The sequence below is a fragment of the Camellia sinensis genome, chromosome 11, assembly GCF_055761805.1.
Source record: "Camellia sinensis isolate YWXY chromosome 11, ASM5576180v1, whole genome shotgun sequence".
Taxonomy (NCBI): Eukaryota; Viridiplantae; Streptophyta; class Magnoliopsida; order Ericales; family Theaceae; genus Camellia; species Camellia sinensis.
The window spans coordinates 170,867,010-170,882,661 of record NC_138971.1 but is presented as its reverse complement, the minus strand read 5'-3'; the positions used below and the strand labels follow the sequence as shown (position 1 = coordinate 170,882,661).

General features: G+C 33.3%; 1 pseudogene; it reads left to right on the top strand.

The window, feature by feature from the left end:
• Positions 1 to 6,316: 6,316 nt before the first annotated feature.
• LOC114257411 (golgin candidate 6-like) lies at positions 6,317 to 15,210 on the top strand (annotated as a pseudogene).
• The last annotated feature ends 442 nt before the right edge of the window (positions 15,211 to 15,652 follow it).

The window sequence follows — 15,652 nt, the reverse complement described above, 5'->3', positions numbered from 1 at the left end:
AATAACAATGACATAAAAAATAAAAAAACAAACACTCTACCCTTAGCATCTATGTACATCCACTCAAGCTATAGAAATCAAAATTTAATATATGAACCTTTCTATTCTCCAAAACAAATTTGCATTTTGTTTGTGTCACTAAATCAAGCTTAGCTTTAGCAGAGTGTAACTTTTAGTCACTAGGTTCTTCATTGCATCATTTTGAAATTCCAAAGACAAATGAAACACTGAAACTTCATAATAGCCAAAAGGATCATGAAATGATATGTCCATACCACATTTTTTGAAATGATATAGCTCTTAACACTACACTTCCCTGTAAGTTAAGTTCAATAAGTTAGAACAACTTACATTGTTCATAAGATTTTTATTTATATTTGTGAATGGGGGGACTACTACTCAAAATCGGGCAATTGTTTGGGATTAAATGTAGTTATGGTAGTTTATTAGCTTGAAACAGGAAAACACTATCAATTCAGATAATTTTTTCTTCATGATAATTCTAGGTCAGCTATCATACTATTCAGATGGTTGTCATGTTTTCCCATCAAAATAAAATCACCATTGAAACAGCATGCAGCAGTAACAGATCAAAAGCAAATTTTCATAAATGCCATCTAACATTAAGAAAAACTTCTTTTTAATCACACATCATACCTTCAGTTTCACCTATTTGCTCACCAGTTTTATCCTTGATCTGCACAGATTAAAATCAGTATCATTAGAAGAATTTTTGTTTGGAAGTAAAGAGTTAAATATAATGTTTTTTTTTTTGGATAAATAATCAAACTTTATTAAAAAAGCATCAAGGCGATACAAAGAGTTAAATATAATTTGAGAAAGCTAGATAAACAAAATTATTCAAGACCTCTATCCAATTGGGACTAAACTGGGTGTACCATTTTTTTAAAACAGAAAAAACAAATGGATCAAAAGGCTTATTTAACTAGTTAAACAAATGGACTTTACACTCAAATGGATCAAATAAACAGATTTCAAATAAAAAATTAGTCTTATATCTGTTACATGAGTACAAAATTCAATTACCCACACATCAGATCTCACACACAAGCCAAATTTCAAGTATATATATATATATATGGAATCAACACAACTAACAAACATAAAAAACCTAAACCTATTCAAATCATATTTTCCTAATTTTATAAACCAACCCAGTGAGTTCACAAAGGTGAAAGGGGCAGTTTCGAAGAAGGGGATTTCGGTCTAGGGTTTCATAGAATGGAGACAGAGAAAGGAAGAGAAACAAGTTGCAGAGCGAGTGAGAGAGAGAGAGACATACATTGAGGCATGTAGCTTGCTAAAACAAGGAAAAGAAAAGCGCAGAGGAATAAACTCACTCTTCGGTGCTTGGCGAGGAGGAGTTCCGGCGAGATCCTATAGAGATCTTCGTCAACAGCTTTGGGAGCTTTTCTCCGTGGTGGAGGATGCGGCGGCGAAAGTAAAACAGGTCTCGGCAGTGGCAAAGGCAGTGGCAACGACCGAGAGAGAGAGAGAGAAATTTTTGAAGACGTTTGGGAGTCTGAGGGATTTGTCATGGAAGGAGGGAATTTTGATTTTCACTTCCAAATTTTGGGAGGAAATTATTTGGGGGAAATTATGTAATAATCATAATAAAAAAATCAATTAATGAGTCTTATAATAAAATAAATTATTAATTTATAATTTTATCAATTTACACTCAAATTTTTTTTTAATATAAATCCCCATCTATTTTTATTAAGTAAAATTAATAATAAAAAAAAGGTATTTTACTCATTAACTACAAAATGTATAATCACACCATAAATTGGTGTAAACATAATAGACAAAATTTTAGGTAGCGTTTGGTAACTTTTACGTTTTTCGTTTATGTTTACAAAAACAATAAATTGGTTTTTGTTTATTTTTAGAAAAACATAAATTACAAACGCGTTTGGTTGAACAAAATGTTTAAAAAAATTTAAAAACATAAACTAAAAAATATATTTGTTCAAGCCTAAAATATTTATATTTATATTTATTATTTATGACAATGGGAGCACACACATTATAATTGAAAAAAAAATTAATTTAAAATAATTGAAAAAAAAAAATTAATGGGGAAAAAAATATTTGGTAAAAAATTAATTGAAAAAAAAATTATTTCAAAAAAAATTAATTGAAAAAAAAATAATTAAAAAAATAATTGAAAAAAATTTAATTGGGAAAAAAATATGTGAAAAAAAATTAATTGAAAAAAAAGATTAGTTAAAAAAATTATTTGAAAAAAAAAATTGAAAATTGAAAACGTAAACTCATTTATCAAATTTATAAACTGAGGCAACCATTTATAAACCACGACTTAAGCCATGGAACAGATAAACACAGAATGTAATGACAATAATTAAATAATTTAATCCACGACTTAAGCCATGGAACAAAAAATGAGAGTTAGAGAAGATTAACCAATAGAGCGAAAGGAAAGGGAATATGAGAAAGAGAGACTGAACGGACTTATCGTCTGTGAAAATAATGTCAAAGATGGTGTTGTTTCCGATAAGGAACATTGGAGATATCTACAGTGACAGTAAGGAACGAGAGAGATGTTTGACGGATGAAGAGAGCTGAGATAGCAGAACGGTACAACAAAATGCGTAATATTCATTTTTCAACAGTTCTATAACATATGCACAAATTGATAAAATCATAACTACGGCCACAGGTTTTATATGTATGACATATTAATGTGAAAGAGCTAGAGTTTCGAGATAAATGCATTTACTAGATAGAGAACTATCACTAGAATGAATAGTGTTGAAATAGACAGAGAAAATAGTGACAAGTTCAAGGATCTATTGCAGAGACACAAGAGTATAGAGAAGAAGAATCCAGTGAGGAAGAACTATCAACGATGGTCATTCGATGATTTCAGCGAAACAGAGAAGTCTGATTAAGAAGTAAAGAGAGCTCAGGCACAACTAGGACAAATCAAGGGAAATAAAATTGAGTGGAGAAAAAAATGAAGAATAGTTGGGAAAAAAATTTAGGAGAAAAATTATTTAGTACAACAAAATAAAATCACGTCATAGATAATTTTTTTCAGCATATTTTTATTAAAATTTAGTTAATATATATATATATATATATGTCTATAAGTGTATATAGATATTTTAAAAAGTATATCGTTTGTATATTATTATTTCTATTATCTTTAATGAAGATACCGTGACTAAAAATAAAGCTAAAATAAAGATACGTGATCAATTGCAATTGTCACTTAGGGTAACAATTCAAAATTAATTGAGAGAGTTTAGAGTTTATAGAGAATGAGAGTTTGAGAGACAGATTTGTTTGTGAGAAATAAAATGTGAGAGGGGTGGTATTTATAGGACTTAGGAGGGAGGAGTTAATTTATACATATAAAAAAAATAATAAATTGATTGTTGGTAGAATTAACGGTTATATGACTCTTTCAAATTGTTTTGATTTAAATTTTTGACCATTGCACTGACAAGGGGGGAAGGAGCCATTGGGGTTGAGTCGAGCCAGATGGGGAAGAAAATTTCGGGGCGAGCTCATGGGATGGGTCACACTCCATAACACCAGGGTCGGGCCGGGCTCTAGAACACATATCTTAGGTTGGGTTTAGGTTCGAGCCTAGTTCGGCCTACCCAGGGCACGAGCGGACTTGGGGTGTGCCGCGAGCTCATAGGCCAAATTTACACCCCTATATGTGGGTAGTGGTTATGAGATATATGATTAGTGGTTATGATATATGTGATATTGATTATAAAACAAAAGGTGCTGGTTATGAGATGTGGTTATAACATATGTGGGTAAAGGTAATGAGATATATGATTAGTGATTATCAGATATGTGATTTTGGTTATGAGCAGAGTGGTATAGTTATAAGTCAAAGAGTGTTTGGTTATGAGATATGTGATTAGTAGTTATGATATATGTGATGTTGGTTATGAGATATGTGGGTAATGGTTATGAGCAAAGTGGTGTCAAAGGGTGTTTGGTTATACTATATGTGTTAGTAGTTATAAGATATATGGGTAATAGTTATGAGCAAAGTGGTGTCAAAGGGTGTTTGGTTATGCTATATGTGTTAGTGGTTATGAGATATGTGAGTAATGGTTATGAGCAAAGTGGTGTCAAAGGGTGTTTGGTTATGCTATATGTGTTAGTGGTTATGAGATATGTGGGTAATGGTTATGAGCAAAGTAGTATCAAAGGGTGTTTGGTTATGCTATATGTGTTAGTGTTTATGAGATATGTGGGTAATGATTATGAGCAAAGTAGTGTCAAAGGGTGTTTAGTTATGCTATATGTGTTAGTGGTTATGAGATATGTGGATAATGGTTATGAGCAAAGTGGTGTCAAAGGGTGTGTTATGCTATATGTATTAATGGTTATGAGTTATGAGATATTGGTTATAAGTAAAGTGGTGTCAAAGGGTGTTTGGTTATGCTATATGTGTTAGTGGTTATGAGATATGTGGGTAATGGTTATGAGCAAAGTGGTGTCAAAGGGTGTTTGGTTATCTTATATGTGTTAGTGGTTATGAGATATGTGGGTAATTGTTATGAGCAAAGTGATGTTAAAGGGTGTTTGGTTATGCTATATGTGTTAGTGGTTATGAGATATGTCGGTAATGGTTATGAGCAAAGTGGTGTCAAAGGGTGTAGTTATGCTATATGTATTAATGGTTATTAGTTATGAGATATTAGTTATGTGACTAGTGGTTATGAGATATGTGATGTTAGTTATTAGATATGTGATTAGTAGTTATGAGATATGTGATGTTGGTTATGATCAAAGTGGTGTGGTTATGACCAAAAAGGTGTTAATTATAACATATGTGATTAGTGGTTATAAGATATGTGATATTGGTTATGACAAAAAGGTGTTGGTTACGACATATGTGAATAGTGGTTATGAGATATGTGATGTTGGTTATGACTTAAAGGGACTAGTTATGAGATGTGGTTATGATTTATGTGGGTATAGTAGTTATGAGATATGTGATATTTGTTATGATCAAAGTGGTGTTGGTTATGAGATATGTTATTATGATTATGAAATATGTGATATTAGTTATGAACAAAATGATGTTGGTTATGAGATGTGGTTATGAAATATGTGATATTAGTTATGAACAAAATGGTATTGGTTATGAGATGTGGTTATGACTAAGTTATGATCAATTTGATTATAGTTATGAAGAAATATGATTTTAGCTCATAACTATAAAAAGTGACCTGTTTAGCAGGTCACTTTTAATGATGTGGCTCAATCCTAGCCATTGATTTTTTGTGTACAGTACATTTTTTGAACAAAATGTACCACATACATTAGAAAAAACAAAAACAAAATCAGCGGACTCAAGTGCCGCTGCTCCTACATGATTTATTTATTTGTTTATTAATTCAAGAAGCTCACTGCTAGGTGTTCAAAGTAGGAATGAATTGGTGTTCAAAATTGCAATGGGTGAACTTGTTGAACATTTGAAAAGAAATTCAAGGTGTTCAATTGCCAAAGAGCAGAGCCACTACTGATTCCACTTCAATTGGTCGGAGAAAAAAAAAATTGAAAAGAAAAATACAAGTAGACATTCTCATTGTTCCGTAAAGTGTTATATTGATTTAAGCATCTCAACCATCAATCAAACATAATTGAATAGGACTCTTACCTGATCGTCCTTGAGGAAGAGAGTGATTTTGGTTCCTCTGCCCAGTTGCTCTCCATTGACGTCCCTAGTGACGGTGAATGAGCCACCAGCTTGTGATTCCCAAATGTACTGCTCATCATTGTTGTGCTTAGTTGTGACTATAACCTTATTTGCAACAAGATAAGCCGAGTAGAAACCAAAACCGAATTGCCCATTATGCTCACATCGGCTCCTGCTTGCAATGCCTCCATAAATTCCTTAGTCCCAGACCTTGCAATTGTACCCAGATTGTTAACCAAATCTGAAAAATATATACATATATATTAGCAATAACCCCTAAGAAACAAAAAGCAAATTGATTTGCTGCCATACGAATTGGGGACTGAATTGGATTTGATAGAGAGAGAGAGAGAGTAGTAACCTGCTTTGGTCATTTCGATACCGCTGTCGATGATGGAAAGCGTTTTGTTGGTCTCTGAGAGTGTGTGTATGTATGTGTATCTGTGAATGCTAACTGTATCGTAGTGTGATCCTTCTTAGTAATGTAGAACGATATCTTTGTACTTTTGTAGTTTTGATCAAATTGTTTAGTTTGGTCACTTATTGTTCACCGTTGAGGGTTTTTTTCTTTGTTATTTTTCAGAAAGCTTTGGTTTGATTGACTTTTAGTGGTCCATTTGTATCAAAGGATGGATTTGATGTCTGGGTACAAGGTATTTTCTCTCATTAGCTTGCTATTCAGCAGTGTTTACTGTCATCTTTCAATATGGATTTTGTCACAGTTAGTTTTTCAATTGATAGCTTCTCATTATTGTGTATTTGGTTTATAATATACATGTCTTGGAATCAATTTTCAGATGTGTTGTCATGGTAAGTGCCATTTAACTAATCCTATGCTTACACGTGATTAATTTATAGAATCGTGTACAAGGGGTTGTTGGGCTTGTCTTTGGAAGTGAGAATTCTGCCTCAAGTGAAGATAGGTAAATTGTTGATTTATGTTCATAATAACTATTGCTATAGTGGTGGATTTTGTTTTGTTGATGACTCAAAATATTTATGCAATGCACACCACATAATGCACTGGCTGGAATTCAATTAACAGTAAGGCCATATAGTAAAAGATTTGTTTAATTTCATAAAATTTGTAATGTCACCTATTGGTGGTATTGCTCCATCCCAACCTCAACTAAAGACAGCCTGTGGTTTAATTATTTTTCATCATCGACTTGATTCGTTTTGGAGTTTTACATATGGTTATCATGTGTTGATCCAACTTCTTGTGAACCATTACTTGGTTTTATTGAAGAAGTTGGACCATTTGTTCATTTACTCATCAGTGTATTGTTATTTCTTTCTATACATAATACATATTTGCCAAATTTGGATGTTGTAACTAATCTACGTCATGCCCTATTTGAATAGCTATGTTGAACGCTTGCTCGATCGTATAAGTAATGGTGTGCTGGCAGAAGACAGGAGGACTGATATTGCTGAACTTCAATTTGTTGTAGCAGAAAGTCGTGTTGCCCAGCTAGCTTTTGGGGCAATGGGTTTGTACTTCTCTTTTGTTGGATAGTGTGGCATTATTTGGAGCATGCTCATCATGTATAATACAATTCATTAAATTATGTTGCAGGCTTTCTGGTACTTTTAAGTGTCTTGAAGGAAGAGCGTGATGATGTTGAAATGGTTTGAAAGCTTCCGTCCATTCTTTATTGATTTTAGTGTTTGTTTTATATTTTGGTTTTGTACTTAATTTGAGAAATAACATTTTCTTTGCCTTGAACAAATGGTGGTTACTAGTGACATTATTAGAGAAACTTGTAACTAAATTTTAAGGGAAGTGGACCAATAAAACTAAGTCTTGTGTCTTGAAAAATAACTTGCCAGTTCTTATTAGATAATGTTGCAGATGGAAAATGTTAGTCTCTTCCACATTTCCTCTTATGTGTATGATTTTTTTTTATAAAAAAAGTTCCCCATACTTCCTGCCCCCATTTTACTGTACAATAATAAAATTAGGTTTGGATGCTTGAAGGTTCGTGGTGCAGGCAAAAGCTCTGAAGAATGAGGTTCACCAACTTTGATGAACATTGATTTGCTTTCTAGAGAAGCAGAAAGCATTTCTCTTCTTCTAAGTCTGTTGGTGAGAGTTCCCATCTTGAACAATTTATTTATTGAATTTGCTTAGATTATGCATATTTCTGTACAATATATTGACTTGTACCTTGGCAGTCGGAGGAGGATTTCTACATATGCTATTACACACTACAACTATTGACAGTTCTTCTTACGAATTCTACAAATAGGTATTCTTTTTGTGGCTGCTTTCTTTATGTTATATTTTATTTTTGGATTTACTAGATTGTGCTGGGAAAAAATATATTGTTGCGTTTCTCCTCAGGTTATAGGAAGCCATTCTGACTATTCCTTGTGGAATAACTCGGCTTATGGACATGCTAATGGATCGTGAGGTGCGAAAATGGTTGACTTCTTGCTTTATTTAATTTTTATGATTTCAATTTAATTTTATTTTTCTAAACGATTGTAATAGCCCGCTTCTTAAGAAATTAGATAGACATGCATGATAAATTGAAACTTTCAGGAGCTTAGCGAATTTCTCTTCTTTTTTTTTGGTACATCGGAATGGAAAAGAATCTCCCTTTCAAATTCCCTAGTACTGAGTTTCTCTCTTGTTTGTGAAATATGTTTATAATTGGAATTTTTTGTTTGGGGACTTTTCTTAATCTAACTTTCTAGGAAGGAGAAAGCCGAATCTTTTGGCTGTTTGTGCTGTTCCTGATATTATTGGATCCTAAAAAATGTGTCTTACAGGTTATACGAAATGAGGCACTGTTACTTCTCACTTACTTGACCCATGAAGCTAAGGTGAATTTTTCACCTCCCATTGTCATTTTTCTTTATTTTCTTTCTTATTCAAAAATAAAATCAACTCATGATTTTGTTTTCCTTACTAATAACTGGTTGAAATATGCTTTGTAATTGTAGGAAATTCAAAAGATTCTAGTCTTTGAAGGTGCTTTTGAGAAGATTTTTAGTATTATTAAAGAGGAAGGGTGTTCGGAAGGTGTTGTTGTTGTTCAGGTGATTTACTGAATTGATTCATTTACATGTGTTATGTTAGTTCTGTCGTCAGTCATAACTTTTTGCTGATAAGCCATTTGTTAATGCATGGCCTTCTATTAGATGCAATATGCAATTTATGCACCATCTCGTGTCATGTACATTTTATTGTGCCATTGTCATTTTATTTTTTAGCAATCTAGGTGCAATTCAAGTTCAATGTGCTTGTTGTTTAAGATTACTTTGTGTGAACTCAGGTGCCTCTACATGGTGGATTACTTGTTTTACTTACCATAATTTGTTGGGAACCTTGCATATTTGAAAATTTGTATTCAACATTAAATCTGGAAAACATTTATGTAAATGTTCTGGTGTTCTACAACAAATAATTAGATTGTGGATTTCTTTTTCTGATAAACAAATAATTAGATTATGGATTTCTTTTTCCTCTTTCATTTTATCAGAAGTCATATAACATTTATTTTAAATTCTCTTATTTACTACATGCTTTGTCTGGATGGCTTGTTTCCTTGTAAATTCTCGTGTGAACCATCTAGTCTTTTTCGTGACACCTAAGATGATAAATATTTTAATCGTATATAAAAATATGCTATCAATAAGTGCTTTGATGTCATATGTATTATACTACTAGTCAAAAGGAAAACACTTCTTTAGCTTTGGCGATAGCCATGGCCAATTATTAATGCCCTTGGTAATTTCTCTAACATGGTTGTCACTGAACAGGACTGTCTTGAATTGTTGAACAATCTCATTCGTAACAATGCGTCTAATCAGGTTTGTAGGCCTTTTGTTATTATTTTTGTTTTGAAGCATACACATTCCTTCACTACTACTAACCATGGTCTGGGTGTGGTGTAGGTATTGCTAAGGGAGACTATGGGCTTTGACCCTTTGATATCAATCTTGAAGCTTAGAGGAAGCAGCTACAGTTTCACCCAACGGAGGGTTAGACACTCAGATTTTTAGAACTTTGTTCACTTCTTGTAGTTTAAACTGTAATGTATGTGCGTGGACAGACATACACATGTATGTGTTATCACTGAAACCTTACTGGTCATTTTTTGTTGTCTTTGAACCAATATGATGCCAGTAGACGATAAACCTTCTCAGTGCTTTAGAGACCATCGGTTTGCTAATAATGGGAGGTCCAGAAATTGACACTGGAAAAGATGCCAATAGGCTAACCAATAAAGCAGTCTCGGTTCAGGTTTGTTTCAAAATAAGTTATCTGCTACAATGAATACCTGAAAAACCTTATAATTTTGTAAGATTTCTCTCATTGGTCTATGCATATTATTGGTTGTAGAAAAAAGTTTTTGACCATTTTTTAATGCTAGGAGTAGAAAGCCAATGGGCTCCTGTTCCTGTGCGGTGTACGGTAAGATAATATTCTTTTTCTTCTTGTGTGTGTGTGGGTGTGTGTGTTTTAAAGAATACCCTTATAATGAGATATCATAAGGAACACCCTCTTGGATGCTAGGTTACTTAAATTACTTGTACGCTTTACTGGTGATGCAGATTGTGCAATCTGAGTTGTGTCACTCATTTCAAAGAATGTTAAAAGCTGGTGATTATTACATCTCCATTTCTTGTTCTATAATATTTAATGGAAATCGAGAATATAATTGATAGACCATTAGTAAATACAAAGTCCCTTCTGAAGATGTGTTTCACCAAATACTCTTTTTCCTGGTTGACGGAAAACAAACATGGACTTGGATATAGCTTGTGCCATTCCAATAGAGTATTGCAAGTGAGTCTATCCCGTTAAATGATAGTGTGTAAAGCTGTAAAGTAAATGGTACATCTATGAAATACCCATCTTGTATGACAACGATTGATGTTCCTAGGAATTTTGCTTTGATAAATAGGTAAAAAAAATGACAGTATTCTCTTATGGTGAACTTTTAGGCACTTATTTGCAAGAATAGCCTACTGTGGGTGATGTATCTGCTCTAAAATAGCGATTCCATAGTTAAGAGCATGAATCGAGTTGGAATTGCATTTCCATCAAGATAGAATTGAGGTTCCAATTGTGATGGGCCCATTCTCAAGCATATGAATCCCAAACATACAAATGAAAATCAATGCAAAATAAATAAATAAATAATACCAAAGCAAAGCCACCAGGGCAACTGAGATGAGACCGTTCTCAAATACCTACCTGGTACTAGTTTCCTATGTCAGTGCTCTTTAGAGTAAGTTGTATAACTAGGAACTTCCCATTTCTTTTAAAGAAAATAAATAAATAAAAGGTTAGAATACTGGCTAAGTATATCAATAAATATATACCCTCATGTGCATAGTTGGGCTCAAAATTATTATTATTATTATTTTTTGACTAGAAAATGCCATTTCCTGCTTATTACTAAATGGCTTATTTAAGGCGTATAAGTCTAGCAATAACTAATAAAGTAATTAAGTGTTAGCAATAACTAATAAAGTAATTAAGTGTTTTACTAACTTTCATTCATTTTTTCTTAGAATAGAGATCTATTTATTAATGAACTTTATGTTAAAATTATTGTATGAAATAAAACGTATGATCATTAACAACCATTTACTTATATACCAACAAAAAGAAACTTCCTGATGCATCACCAATTTTAAAAAGGTGCAGAGTCTGTATAAAGGATTTCTAGGACTTCTAACATGCACAGAAGCTTTTTATTTATATCAGGCATTTAGATGCATCGGTGATCTGATTCCAGTTGTACTAAGAATATTGATGCCCTGGCAAGCAAAGTTCTTGGAGAGGAGCCACAAGTAGAGCCTGCACTAAATTCTATCCTTCGAATCATCTTGAGGACTTCCAGCATGCAGGAGTTTGTAGCAGCAGACTATGTTTTTAAGTGCTTTTGTGAGGTTTGTGTGGGCCATATTCATTTTTTTCTTATTTTTTTTACTTCATGAACTTCCCTACTAGATTGAATTTCTCGGTCATACATGCAATTGCATCTGATCATATATATTCTTTCATTATTTCCTATTTTTGCCTTTTTCCAATTTTTTTAATTATATTTAAATGGTTGATTTATCGTATTTGTTGCAGAAAAACCTTGATGGTCAAGCAATGCTAGCATCTACATTAATCCCTCAATCGCAGCCAACGACTCATGCTCTGAGGAGGATGTGAACATGTCATTTGGAAGTTTTGTTTGTCCTCCGCTTTGCAGTCAGTTCCTTATTTAATTATTTTTTTTTTGAAGTGTAAGGGAATATTGTGTTTCTTGGTTGGAAGATGTGTACATTTATTCAATTCTTTTTTTTAATTATTTTTTTATTTTTATAACTTTAGTTTGGACTTCCTGCTTCTGATGATTAATTCTTTGAAGAATTTGTTTGTGGCAGCATGCTATTACATGGTCTCACTTTGAGTCAAAATGATGGTGACCTGGAGGTAGCATGTACTTTTCATATCTTACCTTTCTAGATTAAAGACATGAACATAATCACATAACATACATCTTTTCTATTCTTTTTTTCTTCTTCTTCAAGATGAGGGTACCATTCTGCATAACTAGATAGTGTTCTGCGTTGTGTCTTTTGACATTCTGTACTCAGGTTTTTTTATGAGTTGGGTACGAGTCAGTTTGGAGTATTTAATCCTCATCGAGTATTCTTATGCATTTGGAACGATATAAGTAGGAAATTACTGTTGAACCCTCAATTCTCAATATGTGCTTCCTTTGCTGCAGAGCACCTTTCCCTTTTAGGGGGTAGGAGGAATTGGCCTCTTTTCTTGTTGATATTGTTTGCTTTGGTTTTAGCCTTCGATCTTTGTTGTATGTCCCAGGTGTCCAAGGGCTTTTCCTGTTCATCTTTTCTCAATGAATTATTTTTTCATAATAAACTCTCTTTGAAGCCTTTTGTTTTAAACTAGAATAAGTATCTTGCAAAATTCTCTCTAAATGTTGTCATCCTTAGCAGTGGAAAATAATTCAGAAGGGACACTTGGTAATTAAAATTTTGAATTTTTCTTTCTCATAATCAATAACAATAGATTATAATTTTTAAATTAGTATTAAGCACAAAATCTTAAATATTTAATATAAAAGCTTTTAAATTTTTGTTTTTACAATTGACCTTGTGAAAAATCAAAATTGGAAATATATGATGTTACTTATAACTAGTGTATTATAAGCAATGCAAAAGAGTCTTGTATGTCTAATGATAGATTATATAATAATATATAAATAATAATGATACTACATCATCATCGATATATGGTATCACTATCCAATAGTAAAATAATGCATAGAAGGTCAATCTTACTTGTCAAATATAATTAACAATTCAATAATTTCTCATTTTCGTAGTGGGGTTAAATTTGTTTACATGTAAGTGACGATTTGATATCACCGTTGTAGTAAATTTTTTTTATAAATTTTTCATACATAATAATGTGCCTTGTTGTAGTTTCTTCATTTTTAATCAAAACAACCATCATTATTTTCGTAATTTGAAAAAAGTCATTAAGAAATCATTCTAAATGTTATTTCTATATTTATATTTTTTTTATTTGTTAATTATTTTCCTTATATGCAAAAAAAAAAAAAAAAAGAATTGCAAAAAATGAGGAGGGGCACGTGCCCCCCCCCTCTGCGGGACTTTCATGCCTCTGCCACTAATCCTTAGGCCTTTTTTTCCCCTTCTTTTACTTAAGTTTTTGGGTCATGACACCATATGCCTTTTGGCTCATAAGTATTTATCTTGACCGTACAGAACAAGAGTTTTTTTTTTTTTGTGTTATTATTTTTTTTCTTGGTGCTTTGTCTATGAGATTCATCCAGAGAATGTTCTGAGTACAGACTTGTTCCAGAGCTGCTAGTGTTCTTTCTCATGTGCTAAAGGACAATATGCAGTGCAAGGAGAGGGTATACAATCTCACCTTGTTTTTTCTTCTAGTATTATTAGGGTCAGAAAATGTATGGAGAACAACTGCTTCAGAATACTAGTTATCTTTACATTTTAGGGTCAGATAATATACTAAACCTGTTAACATTTCCCCCTCCCCCCATCTTATTGTAAAATTTACTGCAGGTTTTACGAATTGAATTGGAAGAACCTACACCATCTTTAGGAGCCCCAGAGCCATTATTGCACCGTGTAGTGAAATACTTTGCTCTTGCTACTTGCATGAAAAGTAAAGAAGGAAAACTGAATGCATCAGGGAATACATATGTACAAGCAATTATTTTGAAACTGCTAGTCATTTGGCTTTCAGATTGCCCGAGTGTGGTGCAGTGCTTCCTAGATTCACGTCCTCATCTTACATATCTGCTACAGTTGGTATCAAATTCAACCACAACAGTGTGTATAAGGGGGTTAGCAGCGGTTATATTAAGAGAATGTGTTATTTATAATAAATCCAGTGATAGTGGAAAGGATGCTTTTACCGTAGTTGATGCCATAAGTCAGAAAGTGGGGCTCACATCATACTTTTTGAAGTTTGAGGAGATGCAAAAAAGCATAATTTTTTCTTTTGCAAAACCGACTGAGCCCCGGAAACCATTGACAAGATCCACCGCTGCTAATATGGCTGAGATTGAAGATGTTGAAGAGAATGAGGTGAGTGATCTGAAGAATGAGGATCATCTGATGCTTGCTTCGATGTTTGATGCTTAGTTTGTTGACTTCATCCAGAATTTGAAGGCAGATATTAGAGAGAGCATTGTAGATATCTATAGTCATCCAAAGAGCAAGGTGGCGGTAGTGTCAGCAGAATAGCAACAAAAGGGTGGGGAAAGTGATGGAGACTATGTTAAATAGCTAAAATCATTTGCAGAGAAGCAGTGCTCTGAGATAACGGTATGGTTGCATGAAATTATTTGCATATATATATATATATATTTACTTATATTTTGGCTTGTTTATGTTTTTCAAAGGATGCTCTTAGTTGCAATGCGACCTTGGCTGAAGACCGGGCCAAGATTGGTAGGGGTGGTTCATCCCAGCCTAAGAATAGATCTAGTGGGGGCTCAGAAAGAGTCCTGTTGGAGACACTTCATAGAGATCTTCAAGAGGTATCACAATGGCTAGACACGTTGAAAACAGAGAGAACCAAGATTGAATTTGAGGCTTCAATGTACTGTAATTTGGCTGGTAAGATGGAATCCAATCTGAAAAGCTTGTCCGATGCTTATAATAGTCTTGAACAGGCAAATTTCCATCTAGAAAAGGAAATTAAAGCTTTGAATTGTGGAGAGGCCACACCTATTCCAGATGTGGAGGCTGTAAAGGCAGAAGCAAGGGAAGAAACCCAAAAGGAGAGTGAGGCAGGATTGAATGATTTGCTTGTATGCCTCCGGCAAGAGCAGAGCAAAGTAGAGAAGCTGAGTGTGAGATTGTTGGAGTTGGGTGAAGACATAGACAAATTACTTGAAGGAATTGGTGATGATATTGGGCTTCTGGAAGATGCTGAAGTCGAGGAAGACGGATAGTCCTCATGGGTTGATTGTGTCGATCTTTTGTACATCTTAGTGAGTTGTACAGTACTTATAGTCTCTAATTGTTTTTTATGATGTTGACATAGTTGAATCTAAATTAGTTATTCTTTTGGATTGTCTTTTGTTGGTGGAAACATGATGTATATTTTATTGTTGAAGCCTTCCCAAGAAGAGGTATATTGACAGTAACTTCCACTATTAATCATTTTTTCCGACTGTGTTAGCATGTTAACTCCATTTCAATCTCATAAACTATAAGAGATTTTTTTAACATCTCATGCAATGGTTTGAGTTGACTTTTTGTCGTATATATTTCACTATTTTGCAACATTCACACTATATTTAGTGCTCTAGATTACATCACTCCTATAAATATATATACGAGATGACAATCCATTTTTTAGATGCTAATAAACAGATTTCTCTTTCTTTCCTT